The sequence below is a fragment of the Myxocyprinus asiaticus genome, chromosome 10 (genome assembly GCF_019703515.2).
Source record: "Myxocyprinus asiaticus isolate MX2 ecotype Aquarium Trade chromosome 10, UBuf_Myxa_2, whole genome shotgun sequence".
Lineage (NCBI taxonomy): Eukaryota > Metazoa > Chordata > Actinopteri > Cypriniformes > Catostomidae > Myxocyprinus > Myxocyprinus asiaticus.
The window spans coordinates 19,712,281-19,737,704 of NC_059353.1; the positions used below are offsets into that span (position 1 = coordinate 19,712,281).

The 25,424-nt window shown below is 38.8% G+C and overlaps 1 protein-coding gene across 1 annotated transcript in view; it reads left to right on the forward strand.

Moving 5' to 3' along the window:
• LOC127446772 (immunoglobulin superfamily member 3-like) overlaps nt 1-25,424 on the forward strand; it is a 200,510-nt gene that overhangs the window by 85,029 nt on the left and 90,057 nt on the right. The window lies entirely within an intron of this gene.

A 25,424-nucleotide genomic window follows, 5' to 3' on the forward strand; every position in this document is an offset into this window, starting at 1 on the left:
ACTTGGCCATATCCAGTGTTTTTTTTTTTTTTTTTTAATTTTCAAATTGTCATTGATTTCATCTCAAATTATATACAAGGCGGTGTGTGAAAAAAGCTCGGAGGATCATCAGAGACTCCAGCCACCCGAGCCATGGGCTGTTCTCACTGCTACCATCAGGCAGGCGGTATCGCTGCATCAGGACCTGCACCAGCCGACTCCATGATAGCTTCTTCCCCCAAGCAATCAGACTTCTGAACTCTTGATCTCCCACGATCAAAATACATCAGCACTGCACTTTATTACTCTTACTCTTATATCTCACACCCGACTGTCATAAATTATATTATTATTATTATATTATATTCTCTCTTAACAACTGACTATCAACCGACAGCCTGAATGTCAATACAATACAATACAACCTACTGTACATTCTATATATACTATATATACTTTTTTTTATTGAATAATGTTTATCTATATTGTGTGTATTGTATACTGTACAGTGTATGTTATTATTTGTATATTGTGTTGTGTATAATTATGTGTATATTAGACTTTAAATTGTGTTGTGTTAATTTGATGTTATTGTAAATTGGTATATGTCTCATCACTGTCACGACTGCTATGTTGATCGGAACTGCACCCAAGAATTTCACACACCATTGCACTTGTGTATATGGCTGTGTGACAATAAAGTGATTTGATTTTGATTGATTTGAAATTTGTCACAATTTGTATCATTTTGCTAATGACAGCATGCTTTAATATGGTATAGAAATTAGCAACAAGACATCGTAACATTTACTTTGTTAGTACCGGTAAACCGCGCAACCCTATTGGATTGTATTTGGGTTTTTTTTTTTTTCACTTTGTGTAGTTTGTTTTTTTTCCATGGTTTTTGAGGAAGAAGGCATGTCACACAGCCTGTCCATGTTGGCACATTCCTAATTTGGCTAGCTTCTACAAAGTGACCGATAATTCTGTGCCAAAATACTGTAGAGTTTGATTGGGGACACAGTCTTTAACATCAACAGCAAAATATATGGAAACATTTTGTCCTTCCTTTTTAAGCCTTTTTATTTTGCCATCCTAACTATGCACAAAAAAAAAAAAAACTGTTAATTGCATTTTATTATTGGGTCAGTCCATCTCAAGTGGTCCAATATTGTAAAGTTGGTTGCTTGACCATTTTCAGTTTTCCTAATTTGAGTGATTACCTCTTTGTATTGGTATTTATTTTATTCCACGACTGCCACCTTTGTGTCATGGCACACAACAAATTTTGGTTGTACAGCTGTTTATGGAAACCTCAATATCTCGGCTCAGGTTGGTCCTAGCTCTTTGGAACAAAAACTGACCTCTAGAGCACATTATAAACATTTTGCACATTCTTTGTTCCTTAGACTTAGAACTTAAGTCCTAATGTAATGCTCAAGATTGCTCCAAGTTCCATATTTAGAGTCTCAGTCTTAATTTTTTTTTAGGAGGTACCTAGGTAAGTATAGTGTGCATGCAGAACATTTGAGGTTTGAGTCTTCTCTTTATTTATTTATTTATGGGGGCGAGAATATGCAATTTTTTTAAATTCCCCTCAATTTCGGTTTGAATATCTCTGGTGGGGGACCAGATAGGAACCTGAGATTTTCACAGTAATAAGTCCTCTATAGTAGCATTCTGCTGTAAAAAGTTTGAGATTCCACTGGTTACAGAGCTAGGGCTAGTAGAAATCTGAGGAAAAGCCTACATTATTCATGCATTTTGAGAAATGAACAGATGTAATAAAAGCATAACAAATAACAAAAATGAACAGTATTTTACATGTTTACATGTACATGTTTTATTAGAAGCTGTGAGATTTCCTCACTGACAGTAGTCAATTCGGCAGGTGTCAGTTTTCTGAGAACATTGTTCAGGGGAACCCACACTTTGTCCTCGGTAGACATTTTGAATGATGTTCTTGATCCAGGTGGGTGGAAGAATTTTACAAAAACATCACAGTTTTCCATGTTGATGTCCTTCACCAGTGGTGTGTCTTTAACACATTGAATTTCTTAGCTAGAGAAACAGAATTCATCCCTAGGGAGAACGACAGTGATCATATCTACTCTGTCATTCATAACCCATTGTTTAAAGGTGATGTTATCAGGAACTGTGTCATCTTTGTCTGACACTTCAAGCATCTGCAGTAAGGCCTCTTAACCTCGACACTGGTGACACTTGTTGCGCATGCAGTCATAACTGTTTATGTCACAGACTAGAAGTTCCAGCAGGTCCTTGTAGTCCACTTTTAGCTTTGCTGACTCAACCATCAGCTTGATGTTCTGATATTGTGTGCAGACACAGACAGTGTGAGTTCCAGATGCTCCTGCCAGCACACACAATTTTGGCCTCGGTGCACAACATTTTTATCTCCCTATATCTTTAACTCTGGGTTCTGAATTTTAAACTCCACACACAGTTCGTTAAGGTTACTTAAAACTAAACACTTTTGTTCATGAAATTTTTGAAAAACCCTGTTATAGATCATGCTTCACTGTTGCCGGTATCAAAAGTTGTAACATTTTAGACCTCACTGACAAGCATAAGCTATTGTATGTCAATCATAAACATAATTACTGTAAAATTATTTATTATACTTATATTACATCTGTTCATTTCTCAAAATGCATGAATAAAGTAGGCTTTTCCCCAGATTTCTACTAGCCCTAGCTCTGTAAGTAACCAGTAAACTCAAAATTTCAAGTTCCTATCTGGTCCCCCAGGGATATTCATCCCGAAAGTGAGAGGAATATTAAAACATTTCACTTTTTCGCCCCATAAAAAAATAAAATAAAAAAATAGAAGTCTCAAACCTGAAAAGTTCTGCATGCACACTATACTTACAGTTGTGCTCAAAAGTTTGCATAACCTTGGAGAATTGGTAATATATGTGCCATTTTTAAAGAAAACATGAGTGAGCGGGCAAAACACATTTCTTTTACTATTTTTACTTCATATTCAACTGTAGGTTATAACAGAATGGCACAATAATAAAACAAAACATAGCAACAAAGAAAAAAATGAAATGACCCCTGTTCAAAAGTCTGCATACCCTTAGTTCTTAATACTGTGTATTGCCCCCTTTAGCATCAATGACAGCGTGCAGTCTTTTGTAATAGTTGTCTATGAGGCCCCAAATTCTTGCAGGTGGTATAGCTGCCCATTCCTCTTGGCAAAATGCCTCCAGGTCATGCAAAGTCTTTGGTCGTCTTGCATGAACCGCACCTTTGAGATCTCCCCAGAGTGGCTCGATGATATTAAGGTCAGGAGACTGTGGTGGCCACTCCAGAACCTTCACCTTTTTCTGCTGTAACCACTGGAGGGTCAACTTGGCCTTGTGCTTAGGGTCATTGTCATGCTGGAATGTCCAAGAGCATCCCATGCGCAGCTTTCGTACAGAAGAATGCAAATTGTCTGCCAGTATTTTCTGATAACATGCTGCATTCATCTTGCTATCAATTTTCACAAGATTCCCCGTGCCTTTAGAGCTCACACCCCCCCAAAACATCAGTGAGCCACCACCATGCTTCACAGTGGGGATGGTATTCTTTTCACTAAATGCCTTGTTGACCCCTCTCCAAACATAGCGCTTATGGTTGTGACCATAAAGCTCTTTTTTTTTGGTCTCCTCACTCCAAATTACAATGTGTCAGAAGCTGTGAGGGGTGTCAAGGTGTTGTCAGGCATATTGTAACCAGGCTTTTTTGTGGCATTGATGCAGTAAAGGCTTCTTTCTGGCAACTCGACAATGCAGCTCATTTTTGTTCAAGTATCGTCGTATTGTGCTCCTTGAAACAACCACACTGTCTTTTTCCAGAGCAGCCTGTATTTCTCCTGAGGTTACCTGTGGGTTTTTCTTTGTATCCCGAACAATTCTTCTGGCAGTTGTGGCTGAAATCTTTCTTGGTCTACCTGACCTTGGCTTGGTATCGAGATCCCTGAATTTTCCATGTCTTAATAAGTGATTGAACAGAACTGACTGGCATTTTCAAGGCTTTGGATATCTTTTTACATCCTTTTCCATCTTTATAAAGTTCCATTACCTTGTTACGCAGGTCTTTTGACAGTTCTTTTCTGCTCCCCATGTCTCAGTATCTAGCCTGCTCAGTGCATCCACATGAGAGCTAACAAACTCATTGACTATTTATACACAGACACTAATTGCAAGTTTAAAAGCCACAGGTGTGGGAAATTAACCTTTAATTGCCATTTAAACCTGTGTGTGTCACCATGTGTGTCTGTAACAAGGCCAAACATTCAAGGGTATGTAAACTTTTGATCAGGTCCATTTGGGTGATTTTCTTTTATCATTATGATTTAAAAAGGAGCCAAACAACTATGTGATGATAAATGGCTTCATATGATCACTATCTTTTTTTTTTTTCACCAGTCATATTTTCAAAATCAATGCCAATATTTCACAATTTCTGCCAGTGTATGCAAACCTTTGAGCACAACTGTACCTAGGTACCCCCTAAAAAAAATTAAGACTGAGACTCGAACAATTCCCATTGTAAATTGACCCTAAAAGTGGAACTTCGAGCCATCTTGAGCATTACATTAGGACTTAAATTCTAAGTCTAAGGAAGAAGAATGTGCAAAATGTATGCATTATATATGCACATGTATCTTGTAATGTGCTTTAGAGATCAGTTTTTGTTGCAAAGAGCTAGGACAAACCTGAGCCAAAAAATTGAAGTTTCCATAAACAGCTGTATAACCAAAATTTTTAGTATGCCATGACACAAAGATGGATGTCGTGGTTAAACCAAGTAAAATAAAAAGAATAAACTGGTGGTTTTGCAGTACCAATACACAAAAAATATCACAAAAAACAAACTTTTTTTTTTTTTTTTTTACAATTGGTCAAACAACCTCTATTGGACTACTTGAGATGGACTGACCCTGTTTACACTTAGCACTGTTTTTTCCCTGCTCTCTGTAACCCTATCTGAACAGACCTTTGCCACCCACCAGTAGAGAACTAATAATGGTATAATTATGACTCATAATATGACTAATAATATTGCAACATTTGTTAGAAGCAACCCTCAGAGCATTGTAACTCTATTGTTCAAATATTACAAGGAGATATTTTATTATCTTTAAGTGTAGTATAATAAATGTACATGTTCTGATCATACTTCATCATGCATGAAAGATATGCAATGTTTCTGAATTGCCCATGGCCCCTTTACTGTCTCTTTTTATTAATGTGTTGGCATGCGTTCCCTGGTGAGCACGAGTGAGGGTATCCTATTTCATAAAAAGCAGCTCTGAATATCACATATAATAAACATTAAAAGCAGTTGAGCTGCTATGGACAACCTTTCTTAGCACTGCTTGTGGCAGGGTTGATATATGCAGAGGATTATGACTATAATTAGCATGCCATCAGCTGGGAAAAGCGAGCTGGGTAAAAACAGATTGTGGAGGATTCCGCTAAACTCACCTTCCAAACACCTTTCACCTCCCACCAGTGAGGTTAGCTCACCCAGCTAGTCTACATAAGCTAGTGCCTCCAAGAGACATGCTGTAAGAGCAAAGCCCCTTGAGGGATATGTTACTCCAGTAACCTCTGCAACAACTACGCCCACAGCCAACTCAACCAACATGCTACACTCTGTTCCATTAGATGTTATAACTCTGACTTAAGAACATTCACACAGAGATTTGCAGAGGTCTAGAAGTCATTTATTTGCAATGAAAGTTGGAAATTTGAGGTGACATTAGCAGCAGAAACTGTTGGCAATGCAACAACGTTAAGCAAAGTTCAACTTTATGTAAAGGCAACTCCCAGACATGATTTGCCTTGTGATACAGTTGGATACTGCAGTCAAGAATGAACTCCAACTTGCAACCAAAAGTACAGCAACTTCCAGCAATTAAATACGTTTCAGGGTGAATGCCCCTTTAGCCTGCCCAACTAGCTGCTCTTTCTTGAAAGTAGATTTTTTAGAGTCTTCATTTATTTATTGCCACATATCCAAGGCTGGCGGAAAGCTGATTTCCACAACTTTCAAGCAACGTTGCCAAAGACTAGTGCCATGAGCATATTACAGGGACAGTGCCCTTGGTGCCACCTGTGCTTATGTTGCTGCTTATGTGATTAAACCAGCCCTTAATGGGATGGTTCACTCCAAAATGAAAATTCTGTAATCATTTACTCACCATCATGTTGTCCCATACCTTTCTTTCTTATGTGGCACGCATAAGATGTTGGGTAGAATGACAGCCTTGGCCACCAATTACATTGATTGTATGGAAAAAATGAAAGTGAAAGGTGTCTGTAGCTGTCAGTCCATAACATCTCTTTTGGTGTTCCACAGAAGAAAAAAGTAATGCACCCCACCAAACGTGGCCTATTTGTACACACTGAAGTAACATTCTTGTCTACCCCATAGTATTTTTGTACGGTATATGTTTAAATGCTGAATCTAGCCTCTTTATGACATTTCTCAGCTTTATAGAAGTTTCCCAACCTCAGATTCATGTGGACAGTTTTAGGGTAGTTATTATGTATGTATACACCGATCAGCCACAACATTAAAACCACCTGCCTAATATCATGTAGGTCCCCCTCGTGCTGCCAAAACAGATCTGACCCGTCGAGGCATGGACTCCACAAGACCTCTGAAGGTGTCCTGTGTTATCTGGCACCAAGACGTTAGCAGCAGATCCTTTAAGTCCTGTAAGTTGCAAGGTGGGGCCTCTATAGATCAGACTTGTTGGTCCAACACATCCCATAGATGCTCAATCGGATTGAGATTTGGGGAATTTGGAGGCCAATTCAACACCTTGAACACTTTGTCATATTCCTCAAACCATTCCTGAATAATTTTTGCAGTGTGGCAGGGCTCATTATTCTGCTGAAAGAGGCCACTGCCATCAGGGAATACTGTTGCCATGAAGGGGTGTATGTGGTCTGCAACAATTTTAGGTAGGTGGTACATGTCAAAGTAACATTCACATGGATGCCAGGACCCAAAGTTTCCCAGCAGAACATTGACTAGAGCATCACACTGCCTCCGCCGGCCTGCCTTCTACCCATAGTGCATCCTGCTACCATCTTTTCCCTAGGTAAACGACGCACACACACCTGGCCATCCACTTTCAGTGCTGGACAGGGATCAGCATGACCGGTTTGTGGCTACGTAGCCCCATACGCAGCAAGCTGGGTTGCACTGTGTTCTGACACCTTTCTATCATAGTCAGCATTACGTTTTTCAGCAATTTGTGCTACAGTAGCTCTTCTGTGGGATCGGATCAAACGGGCTAGCCTTCGCTCCCCACACACATCAGTGAGCCTTGGGCACCCATGACCCTGTCGCCGGTTCACCAGTTGTCCTTCCTTGGACCACTTTTGGTAGGTACTAACCACTGCATACCAGGAACACCCCACAAGGCCTGCCATTTTGGAGATGCTCAGACCCAGTCGTGTAGCCATCACAATTTGGCCCTTGTCAAAGTTGCTCAGGTTCTTACGCTTGCCCATTTTTCCTACTTCCAACACATGAAATTCAAGAACTGACTGTTCACTTGCTGCCTAATATGTCCCACCCCTTGACAGGTACCATTGTAATGAGATAATCAATGGCATTCAATTCACCTGTCAGTGGTTTTATTGTTGTGGCTGATCAGTGTATATTAATCATTCCGCTCCCTTCAAAGGGTGCTTTTTGCTAAAAGATGCTATTAAAGTTGCCCTGAGGTCATGTTTTCTTTGTTAACCTCACTGCTGATTTCATCATCTGATTAGTCTGAGTGGAGAAATCAAAGTGATTCTGCAGTTGACACTTTGTATGGTTGCCGAGGGGTGCACAACACAACCAAATTATTAAAGCAAATAAAAGCTGAAAACTCAACAGAATTAAGCCACAGCACAATGAAATTAAGCCACAACACAACAACATTCATAAGATACAAAAACAAAACTATTAACAAAAATGTTATAAAAACGCTGTATTTATTTGTCCTTAATTGCTCTGACCAAAAGAACTCTAAATGCACATTTGCTTGAATCCGTACTGGGCAATGATATGGAAATGACGTCACAGTATCTGCAGCAATTCTTGCATACTAGTAGCTATTTTAAGGTGTCTTGCTCCTGTGAAAATGCAGGCTGTAGCCCTCTCTTGGATGGCGAAGCATTCAGGGGAAACCTTGTAGTGACTTGCAGTGGGACGAGCAGCTTTCTGCATCTTCCGAGCAGTCTCAATAACTCTTATGCATTGAGTCAGACTGCCACACGACTTAAAATACAGTCTGTTAATTGCTTTGTCCTGTGGCTTATTTTTGTGTTGTGGCTTATTTCCGTTGTGCTGTGGCTTTTCTGTTGTGTTGTGGCTTATTTCCATTGTGCTGTGGCTTTTCTGTTGTTTAGTGGCTTATTTCCATTGTGTTTTCAGCTTTTATTTGCTTTGCTAATTTGGTTTTGTTGTGTACTTCTCAGCCAACGTACATTTTGTGGTGGTGGCATAGTAGGCTAAAGTACATAACTGGTAAGCAGATGGTTGCTGGTTCGATCCCCACAGCCACCACCATTGTGTCTTTGAGCAAGGCAATTAATGCCAGGTTGCTCCGGGAGGACTGTCCTTATTATAAGTCCACTGTAAGTCGCTTTGGATAAAAGCATCTGCCAAATGCATAAATGTAAATATTTGTGATCTGTGTTCCATTGTCTTTGATTTTCACCCACAAATGCTTTTCATCTGCAAGTATGTGTGGATATTTCTGTTGTGTTAGTGTGACTGACTCCTAGCTTTACTCTATTATTAGGTTACAGTGTTTTTTTTTTTTTTTTCCAGCTAGGGTAGTAATGTCATATGCTGGATGAATGTGTATCATATACTTTTATTTTGAGATGTTATAATGAATGTGAAATTGTCACTTGAGTCATGATGCAGAGAAGCTTTATGTGTTGGTGATGTGATGTGTAGTGGCTTTAGAACCTTTAGCTTTAGTGCATAGCAAGCTGAATTCAAGGCTATGTACAATATAGTATTTATACAGTCTGAATAGAATATGCTACAAGATGCTTTAGGGCTGTTCACATCTGCGCTGTTTTGTTTTTAATTTTTTTTTCTATATAAACATGCGCTAGAAGAACCTCTTTGACCATTGCACTGCATCTCGCAGTTTTTTCAACATCTCGAGCAGGAGTGCCGAATTTTTTTAGATGCCATGTCAGGTTAAAAAAAAAGACCTGTTCTAATTGTTAGACTGGGTCTTGTTTGTTTTTTTTAGCAAAAGAACGTGTATGGTCTGAATGGCGCCTTAGCCATGACAAGAAGTGGAGTGCCTAACTGTAACACACATACTTGAGTGGATTGTTGCTTTTATAAAGCAGCGAAAACCGCAATATGATAAATTGACACCAATTTTAAATAAAGTGTAATTTATTGTTATTAATAATAATTATGTGAATAAACAGTTCTTCCAACAAGTAGTATACTGTAGTTCTTTATCCAGTAAACAAATCTCTAGGCCTTTTGCATTTGCCAAACAATGTAGCAACCTGCTGCATTATTATAGAATGTGTAGGCACAGGTGTGCGTTTATACATGTTTTACAGTGGCTTCGAACATTGCTCACCCAATCGAAATAGTCTGAACTAAATGTTTTATAAACCGATAATAATTCCCACCTTGTTTTAAGATGTTTCTGCTTCATTTATCTGGCCCCTTAATTCATGCAGGTGAGTTTAGTTTAACACATTTAGATAACAAACATTGACCTGTTATAGATAAACATAAAGTAGTACTCAGTAGAGACAACATCAGTATCACAGCTGTCATCAGTGGTACACTATGTAGTGTATTTGTCTGTTAGTCTGAAACTCCTAACTACACAGATCGGCAATAAGATGTGCACCGTCTCGGAGCAGAGACACATCCGTCTGCAGTTGTGCAGTGGCTGTAGACAGATGGCTGCATGCTGCAGCATTTGATGGCAGCACACAGATGCTGACTAAGAGTGTGTGTCGGCTGAATGCGAGCTGTCTGGACCCCTGCAGGGCAGCGCCGTCTCTGGTGACACGCGGGCCCGTCTCAGCCTGGTTGCTGCAGCCTGGCTCCATCTGCACACAGGTATAATGAGCACATATATCCACAGGGGCTCATGCATTTAGATGTAGCGGTGCAGTGCAGAATCTCAGATGCATGTACGTACATACACATCAAATCAGAACGATCACACTTTGGGAGTTTGGGTAACAGCAAATTAATAATTTTGGAACTGCAGCCTGTGTATATATTGGACAAAACAGAGAGAGAAAGACGCACTGTATGTGTCTGCCTTCACGTTGTGAGGGACACTGAGTGATCTGCTTTAAGTCTGTGTTTCGGTCTCGTCACTAAACTTTTGTTTTTTGGCACATTTAGTCTTAATCTTCATCTTTTGTTTATCTGTCTTTATGAATTACTTGTTCAGTTAATACTATCTTTATTCCCTTTTATTTACATTTGTAAATCTGATATATTCTTAGTTTACTCTGCACTGTTACTTTCATTTTATTTTTTTGTTTCACACTTCTGATATTTAGTTTGAGAACACAACTTCTCATTGTATCCAAATATGCTGCAAATTTTGGAATTGCAAATGTATTTTTTGACATGCCAATAAAGCACTAAAATGTAAATTTAGAGAGAGAGAGGGAGGGTTTGAGAGAATATGGACACAGGGATTTAAATCTTGAGGCTGATGTGATGGATCTGTAGATTAATGGTAATGGAAATGAGAGTGCCGTGACTTTGCAGACGCTGTGTTCTTCCTCAATGCAAAACGGCCATTATTCTTCTTCCGACAGCTCAGCCCTGCCCCGTCCCAGCTCAGATGTGCTCCATTCTGGGGGGTTCTATGGCATGTATTTGTGCACTGTACAACCATCTTGGCATGCAAATGTCATTAAATGTGTCTTTGTTTTTAGTGCTTGTTTGCATTCCTGCTTTGTCATACCTCTGATTCTGACTGCTCCTAAGTCATTAGTGATGGCTAAAACAGCTCTAATAATTTGACTAAAAATCATGCCACACACATATTGGGCAAAATAGTCATTTTTAATTACTGTAGATTGAACAAATATTATTGATGCTTTTTGGTTTTGAATTAAATATTTATTTAATCTTAATTTCTCTCACTTTGTTTGCAATCTTGTATGATCTTTTTTCACTGAGCTCGTCACAATCCATAATAAGCTTGACTTCTCCACAAAGGATACATGTGGAAACATTCTACTTTGTAATTTGTCCAAAAGAAAATTGTCTTGTAAGGTGCTTCCTAACTTTTGAAGACATGAGTGTGCCTATGATGCTTACAATCTTGTAGGTTTTGTGAAAAAAAGCCGTAGTATCATTATATTTCTTATACTTTTACTCTGAAGAACCTCCCACACCAGTGGCATGAGGACGATAAGTGTCATACCTGATGAATGACTACCTGTGAGAGAAAGTCTTGATTGAGAGATAGCGATACATTTCTGTAAGGCACTCCCTCTTTAGAGTGATGCACACTTTTGGGGCCTCTGACTGACTGGTTGATGAATTTGTGGGCATGGAGGTTATCACACTCTCCGTGTCGATTTATAAAATATTGTGTTTGGGTTCGTAATATCAGTGTTGTTGTTCTTGCAAGATATGGTGCACATCTCCTCACCAGCCACAGCTTAATAGCAATCCAAGAGAATCTGTTTGTTAGCCTTGGTTTGTCACTATTGCCATAACTCTACCCAGACCAGGGTGTTTTTCTCAGAAGGGAAGGCCAGACCCTTCACTATGAAATGGGAGAGCTTGCAAGTGGCTGGATGCAGAACTCGAGAGCCAGACTTGTTGTGTCTATTTATTAGTAAGGCTGGTTTAAGGGAAGTGCTGACACAACCAGATGGAGTGAGAGTGGGAGTGTGTTCAGTCACTTTCGATGACTGCAGTAAAGAAGTGAGTTTTCCTCTGTTTACTTCAGAACTGAGAGCTATAGATAAAGAATTGCGAAGAAAAGCAACGGGATAATTGGATGTTGAGGAACGAAGGCAAAAATAAAATAAAAAAATTATTGGAATTCAACTTGGGTGACTGATATTTTGGCAGAAAGAGAGAAGAATGAGGCAGATGCACAGAGAAAGGGTAAGAGTGCCCTAGAGATTGTGGGAGACAGATGTGACTTCCTGCCAATATACTGTAGCAATTTCAACTTGATGAGACCAGAATGAAGAAAAATATAATTTTTCAGAAAAGTAAAGGTGATCGTATCCTTGCAGGGACCATTTGTGATGAAAAGAAAGCTACGGTAATACCATTGTGTTCCTTTAAGTATTTTGGAGTACCATCCAAATGCAATGCTACATTAATATGGTTCTTATTCTTGCTTAAAGGGCAGCTTAAACCAACGATTTGCAGGCCTTTGCTGTTTTAAACGGGTCTAGTTGGTCTGGTTTAGCTTGCCTAACCAGCTGAGAAGTGCCCAAAACCCTTCTAAAACTAGCCGACCACACCAGCATAACAAGGGTTGGAGACCAGCCAAGACCAGCAAACCATCTTTGGCTGGTTTAAGCTGTTTTTTGCAGCAGGGGTACAATGGTGATTCCATCAATGTACATTAATACTGCCACAGTATGAACTGAAACACACACCTACTTGCACACTTTATCAATTTTCATCACCAATGGCTTTATACATCCAGAACCAGTTTAGAAAACACATTTGGAAGTGCCTCCCAGCCTTTCCTTCATTCTTCTTCAAATGAATAGCTCCAGCCCCCTGCCCCATTCCCCTTTTCATCACCCTGCAAAACATTTCTCTGATCCTGACCTTGAGTGGCACCCCATTGCAGCCACTAAATTCCCGGTTGTGTTCCCCCTGCTCGCTGTGGACTCCAGTGAATGGACAGCTGAGCTACTGGAGGGCTGAGGGCAGATTACTCTCTGGTGTATTGTGCAGTAGCAGCTGTTTGTCTGATGGGGGTTACAGGTGGAGGCAGTGGCTGCTTGAAGGCCTGTCTCCCCAACCTAACAGAGTCTGGGACTCTAAGTGCCTCGCAATTGGAGTTTCTAAAGATAGCAGGCCACGCTCTTGTCGCTTTTGCTGTCATTATGAATCTCTTGGTGGTGAAAAGCATTTTAACCTGTGCCATGTGTCTCTTTGTCAGGCTGAAGCTATTTGGGAGAATTTTTTTTTTTTTTTTTTTTTTTTTTTCTTCAATGTTTGCAGTGCAGACTGAAATTTTATTTCAGTCTGGACCACTTCCTTTGAAGGGATACTTCACTTAAATACTTGAATGAATACTTTAGTCACTTACAGACAGTTGAAGCAATCTGTTGGTGTGGCGGTATGGGTCTGTTCTGGGAAAACTCTACGCCCATAAATGCATCCATGCATGGACAGAGCAGGGAGTGCAGCAAATAAACCCCCACAGGGCTACTAGAACAGATCCAGCAGAAATTTTACAACATTGTACAATTTTATAAACGTTCTGACATTGCAACTTTGTACAATCCATTGCATAATGTTAAATGGACACTTAATAGAACTTCAAGCTGAGCATCATTGACTAACGTGACCTGCCTGAACTGACGCTACGCTTGATTAATACCTTTATTTTATTAAACGAATTCATTGACTGCCATCCTTGTGCTAGAAGATATAATCCCTGACATAACAATGTTTGAACAAACCCCTAACCCTAGAGTAAGTATTAAGCTTTGGCACATAATTCATCACAATGAGCTCTTGCTACTGTTAAGGACATGAATGATACCACAAATCATGCAGTTTGTTTCTTTTCTAAGCAATCATACTTAAGGTTTTTGCCTGGCTGATAATAAAATGGGTGAAAAAAAAATCCCATACATTTAAATTGAAGGAGGGACCCAAGCCATATCTGGCTACCAGAATATCATACAGGATTGAGAGTGGGCTGACTTGGGCCAATAAGTAATTATAGACAACCAGGGCTGGGTATCAATACAGATTTCCTGATTCAATACTGATTCACAAGGCCACAATTCTATTCTGATTTCAATTAAATGTAATTAATTTCTGATTAATTTGGGCAATTTTGGTCAACACAACCAAAATCCTTTTGTCTTGTGATAATGTAATGAGCACCCCTGGTATTGAGGAAAGCATTGATCTTGTGATTTTAAAAATCGATATCGGGATTGTTCCAGTAAAAATCGTGATTAATCGGAAAATCTATATTTTTACCCAGCCCTACTAGCAACAACCCCAATCACCCTAGCAGCTGAATAGCAACGTGCTAAAAACCACTCGGAATATCCTAGTATCATGGTGGCAACTTTTTGCATGGGCAAGCACAACTCGCATTTTCTTTAGAAAATGAAAAACTTATTGCAAACTGAAATAATCCTTGGCAGAGTTTTATGAATCTGTGTGGGCGAACAGGTTTTTTGTCGGAATGTGTGTCTCAACTTCCTCTGTCACAAAGAGGTATTACCAAGGAGGTTTTTGGTATCTCTTTCTCTCCTTTGCCCTAACTGAGAAAGCTGAACGGACCCCATGCTGTTGAGATTAGAGGCGATTGGACATGGTGTAATTTTAGAGTGACTGTTTTTGGGTCTTTGCATGTTGAATATACAAGTGTGTGTGGAGAGAGAGAGAGAGAGAGAGAGAAAATTGCTATGGTGTGAACACTGAAGACGCTACAGGCTAGAGTGACCTTTTTACAGGACTGGTTCTAATGAAGGCAAAGTGTGATAAAGTTGCTATTGGTTTTCAGAGTGGAAATACATACACACAAAACACACACACGAAGTTATGTGTCATTGCTTCATACACTCTAAATTTCCTCTCTCATTTTGTTCTCTGTGAATAAATGCATTGTTTAAAAGAGCTCCTTGTAGGACTTCATGTTAAAAGGGAAATATTCAAGTAGAGTGGCCAATAACCTGTAGATGTGAATTGGATTGACAGATGCTCTGACAGCTCGACTAGCACCGGGGATGCTCTCTTTAGAGGGATGGTTAATAGTCTCTCATTATGAAGGCCTGTATGAATTATAGATGGAGCTGGCAAAGTCTGACTGCCCTTAACTACACAAATATTGATCCCCATTGCAGCGCCAAGCGCCAGTGCAATTAAGATCCTGCCAAATTAATGTGCTATGGAACCTGTGTCAAATATTCCATTTTCAATATAGATATGCTTTATCCTTGTTCAATTTCAGATGAAGTAAATTACCTCAGGCCTGTTTAAAACTCTGACCGATTGTTTCAGAAAAAGGTCCAGTGTGATTAGTATAGCACATTGCGCGTGTATATAACTTGCATTCATATAGATAAATAGGCATTCAAAAGCTATACACCCTCATACACTTAAGTACTGTTGTTACATGCATATACCATGGATCGGACTTGTTGATCCAGCACATCGCATAGATGCTCAATCTGATTGAGATCTGGGGAATTTAGAGGCCAAGTCAACACCTTGAACTCTGTCATGTTCCTCAAACCATTCCTGAACTATTTTTGCAGTGTGGCAGGGCGCATTATCCTGCTGAAAGAGGCCACTGCCATCAGGGAATTCCGTTGCCACGAAGGGGTGTACGTGGTCTGCAACAAACTTTACGTAGGTGGTACGTGTCAAAGTAGCATCAACATGAATGCCAGGACCCAAGGTTCCCCAGCAGAACATTGCCCAGAGCATCACACTTCTCTGCCGGCCTGCGTTCTTCCCATAGTGTGTCCTGCTGCCATCTCTTCCCCAGGTAAATGATGCACATGCACCCGGCCGTCCACATGATCTAAAAGAAAATGTGATTCATCAGACGAGGCCACCTTCTTCCATTGCTCCATGGTCTAGTTCTGACACTCACATGCCCATTGTAGGTGCTTTTGGCGGTGGACAGGGGTCAGCATGGGCACTCTGACCAGTCTGCATATATGCAGCCCCGTACGCAGCAAGCTACGATGCAATGTGTGTTCTGACACCTTTCTATCATAGCCAGCATTGAGTTTTTCAGCAATTTGTGCTACAGTAGCTCTTCACTCCCCACACACATCTATGAGACTTGATCGGCCATGACCCTGTTGCCGGTTCACTGGTTGTCCTTCCTTGGGCCACTTTTGGTAGGTACTACCCACTGCATACCAGGAACACCCCACAATACCTGCCATTTTGGAGATGCTCTGACCCAGTCGTCTAGCCATCACAATTTGACCCTGGTCAAAGTTGCTCAGATCCTTACGCTTGCCCATTTTTCCTGCTTCCAACATATGAAATTCAAGAACTGACTGTTCATTTGCTGCTTAATGTATCCCACCCCTTGACAGGTGCCATTTTAATGAGATAATGTTATTCACTTCACCTGTCAATGGTTTTAATGTTGTGGCTGATCAGTGTATATATTTGTGCTGTCAGTCGATAATTTTTTTTTTTATTGTGATTAATCGCATCATTTTTTTGTAGTTTATTGTGATTAATCACATATTTTGAAAGTGCTGAAATTTTATACTGCATATTCTTATATTTCTGTCAGAATGCATTTATTTCCATCTTAGGAAAGAAAAAAAAAATGCTTTAACATTTTCCAAACAAAACCTTCCACAGTATAAAGATATAAATGCACTAAAATAGCAATTCAAGGAACATTAAACATTCCCTAAAATCTAAATGGAAGTATGACTACTTGAAAGAACTTGTCCCAATATAGGTTGCATTTTCATTGCAATGGGCATTAAATTTCTCAAACTCAAATCCTCCACAATATTATTCTGCCGGTAGACTGTGGCTATCAACTTTCCTACAGCAATCACAAAGCCACGTTCATGATGTGTCAGGGCATGAACCCCAGCACCACTTTTAACTCCACATGAAGACAAAAACATCTCATTCTGCATTTTGGTTATAGTTAAGACTTGACATGTTTCTGTGAAAATTAAATGCGCCTTACATAAAAATACTTTATTTCTATCACGTGTTCCATCTGGGCTTGTTTTGTACATCAAATAGCATTAAGAGGTCCTTTCTTCATCATTTTATCATGGAAGCGTTGTTGTTGTTGTGTGTGTGTGTGTGTGTGTGTGTGTGTGTGTGTGTGTGTGTGTGTGTGTGTATAAAGATTCTTGTATTTAGTGAGATTAGAACCTGAAAGCGTAACAGTCAACTAGCTTTTTACGACAGTACCGCCCATAGAATGTCTATGGGACCGCCGTGTTTTGCTATTTTATGCTAAGCTTGTAGGCCCCCCTTGGTAGAAGGGCTCTGGTGTGTGTGTGTTGTGAAGTGTGCCTCAGTGTAATGACTTTGGGCAGACACATTACAAAGGGTCTGCCCTTTCAATAAGTGTTTATGATGGTTTATGTTGTATTAATGGTAAATGCGTTAATCGCGAATAAGAAAAATTAACGCATTCAACTTTTTAAATAATCGTATGCATTAGTGTTAATTCTGACAGCTCGAATATTTATAAGAATGCACATTCAAGAACCATCAACTAGGCATGTCATAAAATACCAATGTATCTTATTGATCGGCACGTTATTTTCTCGATACGTTTTTGAGGCAACAAAATATTAACATAAGCTAACATATGATTAGAAGCCTTATTTGTGTGCTTTCCAATTCACTGTCAGTTGGCCTTCTGTTTATTGTAGTCTGACCAAATAGCTTTGGGAGACCACAAGAGGGTGGTATAACATTTCCTGAAGCTGGTTGTGATTAGTACAAGGTACAGATATCACACAGGACGCATCGATGTGGCAGGTGGCAGTTTTGAATCTGGTCACCATACACACAAAAGTTAAGGAGATTTTTGTACTTCAAAAATGAACAAAGTGACACTGAGTTTGCAGGTTAGTGTATGAAACTGGTTTAACGATTTAAAATGGCAACGTTTATTATGCAATTTCTCTGTATGTAGCTTTGAATAGGTTTCATTTAAGCTGTCAAACCACAAAAAGACATACTTGTTACTGAAAATGCATTGTGTAGGCTATATGTAAGATACATGTACACAATATGTCATCCAGTGATGGCTAGAGTAAATAATCTTTTGTACTTCGATAATGATTCGGGTCAAATTAAATGGAAAACTATGTGAGTATCTCTCTGTGGCACATCAGAATTTCGAGCAGCCTATGGAGTTATAGCTGTAGCAAGGCCATTTCTATGAAGTTACAACCCCCTTTAAGTTACCCTGCCGCTCATACTTTATCAAAGTTGTGTTGAGAAATATGTTTGAAGAGATAAGATTATGTAAGTGCAGTGAGCAGCCCTATTTATATCTGAAAAAATGCAGATTTATAACGATAATCATTGGGAACATTTTCGGATTTTCGGATTATTGATGTGTGAAAAATGCATTGATCCCAAAAGTTGTGAACATATTCAGTTCCGGTATTTATTATTTTTTTTTTTTTATTGAACCTGTTCTGAATAAGAACAGGTTCTCTGTTCCCAACCCCATCTATTCTGCCATTAGTTGTGCAGAAATTACACATTACAGCTTTAATTAATTGTGTAGATTTGTAGAACTTTGTAAATGATGGTCATTCAAATTTTGCAGAATTTTGTGCATACATATTCCATGCAGGCCAAGCATACTCATTAGTCCAGCAGCTAAATGTTATATTATGTATGGGTCACCCGCTGTGTGCACCGCTTTTATCCCAATTCTGCCAGCTAAGAGCCACGCTATCTCACCACTCTAAACAACATGAGAACATTGTCTCTCTCATCTATCTCTTTATTCTCCTTCATTCATCTTTCCTTAATGTAACACTATCACTTTTCTAGAGGAGATAAATAGTGTTTGTTTGATGTATGGCTGTGTATTCTTGTGTTTTTATTATCATGTATCTCTTGCGATGTCACAATGGAAACTTGAAATCACAGTATGACATGACACAAGCGCACATCAAAGTAACATACTGTATTTGGATTTGTTCTCGCTTGTTCCGTGCAGCCGTGAGGGATTGTAAAAATAAATTTCTATAGATATCCTATGGAAAAACTAAGAGCACAGAACTTGACAAAAAACCTGGAGTGAGGGAGAAAGGAAGTGTAAAACAATATGGTACCTGTCCACCGAGAGACAATTCCTGGGTAGCTCCGTTTCACTTTTGATAAACCCCCGACCAAGATGTATTTAGAACTTCTCAACAGCTTTTACCTGCTTGCAAAAGTGTTCCCACAGTCCCTCTGGTAGGAAACAGGACGCTCTTCAAAACTTTCACACCTAAATACTCAGACACAGCTCTCGGCGTGTAATTGAGTGACGAGATCAAAGCAGTGGATTCCCTGCTCTCATATTATTCAACATTGTCTTCAGAGATTAACTGAGAGTGCTACTGTGAGAAAGAGTTTGTGAACTTCTCAGCTTTTTATATACCTAGACTACAGAGTATGTCCTAAAAGTAAACATAAATCACATCAGTGAATCATCAGAGGTGTAATACAAAAGGATGGCTCAACATAACACTTACATATTCAGTGTTCAATATTTCATTTGCGTGAGAATGAGTCTGTGTGCGTGAATGAGTCAGCATTCAGGTTGCCTATAAAAAGCTGTATGTAGTGTGCCCTCTAGAGCCACTGTTTCCGACTGAACCTAAACAATAGCTGTTGGGTAGTCAAGTCCTTCTGTCAGTTTGTTTTTAGAACCCTTCTTTATCACAATTCAGAGCTGTTAACTTTACATACAAAATCAGAGCTGTTGCCAGAATCAGTGCACAGAACTTAGCAGAAAGCTCAGCTGATTCCAAAGAATTTCCAAAGTCTGTCTGGAAAATGTGAAATATATGGGATCAAAATCCCGCCAAATCTATTGCGGTCACGGATCCAAAAATAATAAACGTGAATCAAAATAATAAGCGTGAATCAAAAAATAATAAGTGCAGATATAAAATAAGCGCAAAAATAAATAAAAAGCACAATCAAAATAATAAGCGCAGATCAAAATAATTAGTGCAGATAAAAAAATAACAAGCAAGAATCAAAAATATATAAACACATTTAAAATATGCTGCAAAAAAATAAATAAAATTAAAGTCAACAAAATTGCAAACAAAATCATGTTTTCCTTGGTTATATTACTGTTATTTGTGCTCTGACAATTTTGCTCATATTTTCATTTTTTTGTACACTTATGCTGTATTTTTCTTTGCTTTTGTTTCTAAATTCTGCACTTGGTTTTCCAAAACTTGTGAGTAGAGTTTCATGTAAATCAGGGGGCGTTTTGCATCCCCATTGGTCCACTAGTTCTTGATCGACAGCTCCTCCTCTAGCCAATCATTCGAAGAGGGGAAGTGACGTCACTCCAATGCAACTCCGACGGCCGCTGCTCAATATTATATTACTTGTGGTTGATAGATATGCTGCTTGTGTCTGTTTTGAGTATTTTCTGCCAGCTCTAGGAAACAATTTGTTGTCTGAGTAGGCCATTATCATAGTCCGTTAACACATGTATTGAGCCAGTAGAGTCTTTAGTTTAGGCATTATTTAAGACTTCCTTGTTTGTAGGTTATTGGCTGCATATCTAAAAACAAACAAACAAAAAAAAGGCTGGGATGGTGTGGATGTTTGATGCATGTTTTTACTAGCTGTACCAATGTAGTTGTGAGTTCAGAACCCAACTTGATCTGCATTTCCATGAAATAAAATCCAGATCCCGACACCAAGGCCTATTACAATACTGATGAATATAGAAATGCTTACTTATAATTGGACAATTTTTTTTTTATCATATCAAAAATCTAAAAGGCGTGCATTACTGCTGACACCTACATCTACACTTTGGAGTTGGCTGTATGCCAGTAAGTCATTTGCTTCAAATGTTATTGAAGTTGTATACTCTGTTATGGAAATGTTTGAAAATGTTTTGGATATGTGTGCTCCAATGTTGCCTGTATCTTTAGAGATGGTCCCTAAATTTGTGACTTTGTGAATAAAGAATGTCCAACAACTTTATTGCATTATTTATTGATGTGGGGACGCTTTGTCACTTGTTTCTGATTTCGCTGCAGTATCGTGGAAAAAGAAACTACATGTAGCCGTGACAACGATGCCAACGTAGGATCAGTGCATAATGGCACATTCAGCAACATGGAAAAGCAGATCAAGTTGGGTTCTGAACTTGCAACTACATTGGTACAGCTAGTAAAAACATGCATCAAATATCCACACCAACCTAGCCTTGTTTTTTTTAGATATGCTGCCAGTAACCTACAAACAAGGAAGTCTTAAATAATGCCTAAACTAAAACTGCTAACTAAATTCAGCTGACATGATAATGGCCTACTGGTACAACACATTGTTTCCTAGAGCTGGCAGAAAATATTCAAAACAGGCACAAGCAGTGTATCTATCAACCACAAATAATATAATATTGAGCAGCCGTCAGAGTTGCACTGGAGTGACGTCACTTCCCCTCTTTGAATGACTGGCTAGAAGTGGAGCTGTCGATCAAAAACTAGTGGAACAACAGGGATGTAAAATGCCCCCTGATTTACATGAAACTCTACTAACAAGTTTTGGAAAAGCAAGTGCAGAATTTGGAAACAAAAGCAAAGAAAAATACAGCGGAAGCATACAAAAAATGAAAATATGAGCAAAATTGTCAGAGCACAAAAACCAGTAATATAACCAAGGAAAACATGATTTTGTTTGCAATTCTGATGATTTTAATTTTCTGTTGTTTTTTGCAGCATATTTTAAATCTTTATATATTTTTGATTCATGCTTGTTATTTTTTGATCTGCGGCAATTATTTTGATCTGCGCTTTTTATTTATTTTTATGCTTATTTTTTTATCTGCACTTATTCTTTTTTGATTCATGCTTATTATTCTTGGATCCATGACCACAATAGTTTTGGCGGGATTTTGATCCCATAGAAATAGTCAGGACATGCATAGTGTTTAGCATGTATACTTCAGATACATTAAGATGTGGCGCTCATGTGGGAGTTGCAGGTTTTATTCCTGCCTGCATTCATCTCTATCCCCTTCTTTCTCCCTTTACTTGACTCTCCCCTCTTTACTTTATTTGTCTATTTGTGTCAAAAATTAAAAATAAATAAGTAAATGCTGCTGCAATCTATTTGTTTCATTTTCCTCTGTTATGCAGTTACTTTGTTACAAATCAGATCTGCTTTATGTTTGAAAAGTTTGTTGAAGGGACAAATATCTCTTTATGCTTTGTTATAGTGGAATACAGTAAAGGCCCTGTATGGGAGAGACTCATTTCAGCTGAATGCAGCTGATTGATTATGACCCACTATATGCTAAATTGCATTTCCTTTATGATCTGCACTTCCTCTTAGATGTCTCCGCTGACCTCCCCCCACCACACACACACACACTATACATTATCTATTCTTTCCATTCTCTGCATCCATATTTCTCTCTTTGGCCTTTATCTTCCCTCCCATATCTTACCATCTCTGATTCACCTCCGCATTAGTGAGTGAGTGGGGGTGTGTGGGTGTGGATGTGGGTGTTTGTTTGTCAGTGGTAATATTCTAGTTATTGTCCAAATGGGATCTCAGGCTTAATGGTGATTAGAGAGAACCTGATAATAATAATAATAATTAGGGCAAGTTAATATGATGATGCATGTGATTTAAATTACAGCCCTAATAATCTTATAAAGTAATCCTAACTCCTATCATGTGCACACATTTTACCATGTACAGTTGAAGTTTTTTTTTTTTTTTAACCACTGCACAGATTTAATATAAGCAAACTCTAGTTTTGGCAATTCGATTAGGACATCTACTTTGTGTATGACATAAGTAATTTTTCCAACAATTGTTTACAAACAGATTTTTTCACTTTTAATTGACTAAATCACAATTCCAGTGGGTCAGAAGTTTACATATACTAAGTTAACTGTGCCTTTAAGCAGCTTGGATAATTCCAGAAAATTATGTCAAGCCTTTAGACAATTAGACAATTAGCTTCTGATAGGAGTTGTACCTATGGATGTATTTTAAGGCCTACCTTCAAATTCAGTACCTCTTTGCTTGACATCATGGGAAAATCAAAAGAAATCAGCTAAGACCTCAGAAAAAACAATTGTTGATCTCCACAAGTCTGGTTCATTCTTGGGAGCAATTTCCAAATGCTTGAAGGTACCACGTTCATCTATACAAACAATAGTATGCAAGTATAAACACCATGGGACCACGCAGCCATCATACTGCTCAGGAAGCGGACACATTCTGTTTCCTAGAGATGAACGTAGTTTGGTTCGAAAAGTGCAAATCATTTCCAGAACAACAGCAAAGGACCTTGTGAAGATGCTGGAGGAAACAGGTAGACAAGTATCTATATCCACAGTAAAACGATATCCTGTATCAACATAACCTGAAAGGCTGCTCAGCAAGGAAGAAGCCAATGTTCCAAAACCACAATAAAAAAAAAGCCAGACTACAGTTTGCAACTGCACATGAGGACAAAGATCTTACTTTTTGGAGAAATGTCCTCTGGTCTGATGAAACAAAAATGTAACTGTTATGGCCATCGTTATGTTTGGAGGAAAAAGAGTGGCTTGCAAGCCGAAGAACACCATCCCAACCGTGAAGCATGGAGGTGGCAGCATCACGTTGTGGGGGTGCTTTGCTGCAGGAGGGACTGGTGCACTTCACAAAATAGATGGCATCATGAGGAAGGAAAATGATGTGCATATATTGAAGTAACATCTCAAAACATCAGCCAGGAATTTAAAGTTAAAATGGGTCTTCCAAATGGACAATGACCCCAATCATAGCTCCAAAGGTGTGGCAAAATTGCTTAAGGACAACAAAGTAGGGTTGCAATGGTATGAGATTTTCATGGTATGATAATATCACGGTTTCGCAGTATCACGGTATACAGTATTACACAATTATTATTATTTATTTTTTTTGGTTGAACAAATGCTTTATTATAATTGAAATTTGAAACCATTTTTTTTTAATTGAAGTATGTGTAAAAAAAAAAAAAAAATTCTCCCTTTTGAAAATAAATACAATAAATAGAATAAATAAGAGAGCTAACAGAATTATAATAATAAACCGAATTATAAACAAGTTAAATTAACTACTAAATGAAAAATAACATCAGCTGTGTGAGCTTTTAAAGTAATGTCCTATGATTATTAACAGTTAACATATACTATAGGTGCGTGACAGCACAGCCAGACTGCTGTTGTCTGTACCTTTAACTCAGTGGTTCTCAACTGATTTTTGAAGTGGCGACCCATCATAGTATAAACGTAACCTGTATTTAATGTATGCTGGGTCGTGTTTCCTTTTATGTTGCATAGTTTTGTTCATGGTTTTCAAGTACAAGGACATGCATCAAGTGACATTATTTTTGTTGTTGACATCAACAACAAAAGCTACAGAAAGTTTTGTCTCCCCCCTTTTAAAAATTGAAGAGCATATTTACTTGTATGAGCCCGTTTGTTTCCTAATTTCAAACATAATCCAAACAGTACATACATATTACACAGGAGGAAAGGCTCCTCATTACCATGGGTATGTCAGTGTAGCTAGTCTTAAATAATAGAAATAATAATAACAAATTATAATATTTAAGAAAAAAAAAGTACTAGCTGAAACACATCTTGAAACTTTAACTACAACTGCCATTGTTGATATAAAATTAGTTCTAATAGATTCTACCTTTATTTAATATGAAACTATAAAAAAATGTTCAAAATATAACAGTTACTTTTACTCGTAAAATCGTGAAACAATTTTGTAAAGGTGATGATGTATAATGAAACAGAAAATTAGCACATAGCAAAGTGTTGCTCTTTTCCTCAGTGCTGCTTGGCATGTCAGGGCTGCCTACTGTTTGAGAGGTTTGACTTGACTTCCTCCGTAACGCTTTAAACTAGAAAAGTCTCACTAGAATTGAAATCGGTCACATCAGTTTTGAGGTGTGCGCTCCGCAGTATCGAGGGAAGCCGGTTGTTGCACGCGCATGCCAGAGATCATGATCGCGAGCTTGTTACACTCGTGCGAAAGTGCAGATGAGAAGCGTTTAGCTGATTGCGAGATTATCATTAAATCTGCCTCGGCAGTCCTAAATAGGCTATCACTTGGGCGGCCGCCGAAATATCTTCAATGGGAAAACCATGGCATTGTTCTTTCCCTGCTGTCCGCGACCCAGTCCGAATTGAACTGCGACTCACCAGTTGAGAAACACTGCTTTAACTCGCACACACACTCACTTATGTCAGACCCCCTCGCTTCTCTCTGACATTTTCTCCGTTGCGCGTGTGTGTGGTGCAAGTTGATGAGTCTGACAGGCAGTCGAGGAGGAAAGGAGATGCGCAGGTGAGTTCTACAAATCTAACCCAGTTATACCAGTTCTGTCTATAGGAATGGCCCGAAATTCCAGCAACTTATTGTGAGAAGCTTGTGGAAAGCTACCCAAAATGTTTGACCCAAGTTAAACAATTT